This window comes from Lactuca sativa, chromosome 3, assembly GCF_002870075.4.
Source record: "Lactuca sativa cultivar Salinas chromosome 3, Lsat_Salinas_v11, whole genome shotgun sequence".
NCBI classification, from domain to species: domain Eukaryota; kingdom Viridiplantae; phylum Streptophyta; class Magnoliopsida; order Asterales; family Asteraceae; genus Lactuca; species Lactuca sativa.
In genome coordinates, this window is record NC_056625.2 from 265,595,011 (window position 1) to 265,598,054 (window position 3,044).

Below are 3,044 nucleotides of genomic sequence, written 5' to 3' on the forward strand. Positions count from 1 at the left end.
CTGATATTCCGGGATGTTACAATCTGTGGTGATGAATCCCTAGCAAAATCCGTAGAGATGAATTCCTATCAAAACCCGTGGTGATGAATCTCTTGCAAAATTTGTGGTGATGAATCCCTAGTTAAATCCGTTATAATGAATCCCTAGCTAAATCTGTTTTGATGCTAGCTACGGATGGATAATTAATTTTAGAAATTAATTCCCAATTATTTTGTACGAATATATAAAAACAAAAAATCAAATAAAATTTATACCATAAATAAAACAAGAAATATTTATTACATGGAAATGAATAGTAACATAATTTAAAATAAAACTTTGCGAAAAACAAATCAACACTCTATGTATTTCTACTTGTATAGTTATTTAAAAGCGTTAATAACTGTCATTGTCGATTGTAGTTGTCATTTAAGTTGCTCGCATTTTATGTTGTGTTCTCCAACTTTGGCCTATATTATTTCCTTCATGTCTTCGTTTTGGTCATTTTGTTTCCTCACAAACTCCCTCACTTCTTCCAATTCATCATTTTTGTCCGGAAAGAGACTTGTTGCATCCTGTACAAAAGATTGTAATATATAAAATTTTTATCTCTGAAGAATAAGCATACACCATAACATAAATTAATGATAGTAAAAAAATTAGTAAATGGATGGAAAAATAATAAATAAAAATAAAAACCTGAAAAATTGAGGCAAGCACTTTGCAAGCATTAAAATGATTAACTTAGGGCCTAATAAAAATAGTTAGAAAACCAACATATAAAAATAAACCACAAAAATTTACAAAAAGAAAACAAATAAAGCAAAATTCTCATCTTCTAGACCTTGGCATTACATCGTGCACATTGTGGGCATAAGCAAAAGTGAAACTATTAACACCTTATAACTTTCCTACTTAGCTTATTTCAACAAAATCAACACCTAATTCCTCACTGAAAAATTAGCACTACATTCCATTACTTCTTATTTTTACAGTTAACTGAAGGAACCGATGGAGGGAATGAGTATAGAATGAGAATATTACCTACACAGGGAATTAGAGTAGATCAAGATTTTATTTTGAATCGTCCATCATCTTCTCCAGAACTAGACTATATCAAAATTTAGTCATTCGATCAAAAATCAAATTTTATAATAAATGAAAAACGTTACAAAATATAATCTATATAAGTTGACTGGAGGACTGACAAGGATAATGAAAGGATTAAAAGGGTAAAATGAATAACCTACATTGTTGTACGTATCTATGCCCTTTTGATGCTTGGAATTGTCTCATACAACCCATGTTTTACATTCCAGTGGGGTGTGAAGCCAATCGTACTCTAACCACCATATCACCAAAGAGTTGGTCCCTATCCATTAACACAAATACATCAATCAAAGATCATTAAAAGAAAATGTTGAAATTGGGAAATATGGGGTTCATTGTTCTGATTAGGAAGAGGATACAAACCTAATTTTCATTTGTATGTACTGATGATTTTGGATGTGCATAGGCTTATATTTGGTTATTTTAAGATTGATTGGTTGCACAATCAGACATACACAGGGTCGGCGCTTAGCCAGATCTTGGTTTCTCTTCTGTATAGATGTTGACTCCAACTTATCTCTTCCCCTCGCGTCCACTTCTAATCCATTATGATTTTTCCTCATACTTTATTATTTCTTAAAGACATATCTTGGGCATCTGACAGATAATGGAGATGGTGTTATAGTATGCGATGGAGATAAGAAGAAGATAAAATTAGGATAACCTGGAGGTTATCTCAAAACGGTGCTTAAATTTTGAGGGTTTAGGATTAAGGCGATTGTATTTGGTTATGAGGGAAACTCAAATTTCTTAAAATTGCAATGGATGAATTTCTTGAGTGCGAGAGAGTCTCCGATAGAATCTTCACCATCATACTGGAATGTCGGCCTCAATTTGGGAGGTAAACGTATACCAGTTGAGGGTTCTTGCTATCAAATAAAAATTTGATTTTTGGGTCAAATGATAAGCAGGATAATGTAGCGAGATTTTTAGAATTGAAATTACGTCAAATTTTGGAAGGGGTGAAAATTTAAATGTAAAGTTGAAATAAAATTTATCTATTTGTATTTTTATTTATAAAATTTTAAATTTATTTTATCTTAAATGTCAACTAATTGGTTCATTTCTTAAAAAAACGAGTTTCTAATGTAGCCAGGGGCTCTGCCCCTTCGACCCCGCCAGGGGCAGCCGCCCCTTGGACCTCGCTCCGAGGGGCGTTGTCCACGGACCCCTGTTCGTTCAGGGGCTTCACCCCTAAATGAAAGTGTACTTTGATACTTAATAAAACCTAAACAAGTGTGTACTCCACACCTTCCTTACTTGTTTAATATTAATCAAGATCCCTTTTTGTCAACAAAGTAATCCTATTACACTTAAATAACATTAATGATAACATTAATGATAACAAATCACCAACACTATATAAGCCCTAAGCCATAAGACATACACCTAAGACTTAAAAACTAAATAATAATCCATAAGCCATATGTTATACGTGTTGGATTAGTGTCTAAGTCCATAACTATTTTGGTATGTACTTGACCCGATGGTGCATGGTCCTTTTGGGTTGCCTTCACCAAAGTAACTTGATAGGATGAATAATGGATAGAAAGGATTAAATATGATTTATTAATATATTATGAGAATAATATATTAAAGGAGAAATCATATTGTTTAATTAATATTAGTCAAGAATTAATAAGAATTAAGTTTGTGACTAAAAGACATTAATTAAACTTAAGGGATTAGAACTGTCAATTATATGATAGTTGAATATTGAGCTAATGGACTCCATATTAAAGGAGTGGACGAATTCTATGGGGAAACCCATTAGAAATCGTCCAAAGGCCTTTAAGGAGGGAGACCATGGGTTGCTTAGGGCTTAAGCATCCAAATTAGGGTTTCCTTGTTAGATAACCCTAATAGCCTCACTATTTAAAGAACCCTTATGCCCAAAAACGTGGACAAGACTTCTTCTAGGGTTTCCACACGTTTTGGGTAGCCTCCTTCTCTTC

At 33.0% G+C, this 3,044-nt stretch overlaps 1 long non-coding RNA gene across 1 annotated transcript; it reads right to left on the minus strand.

The window, feature by feature from the left end:
- Positions 1 to 243: 243 nt before the first annotated feature.
- Positions 244 to 1,957, minus strand: LOC111919122 (uncharacterized). Its single transcript, XR_002859407.3, has 4 exons — positions 1,453 to 1,957; positions 1,230 to 1,351; positions 1,024 to 1,090; positions 244 to 554 (listed from the first exon to the last, which is right to left on the minus strand). It is a non-coding gene; the product is annotated as an uncharacterized LOC111919122 (long non-coding RNA).
- Positions 1,958 to 3,044: the final 1,087 nt, after the last annotated feature.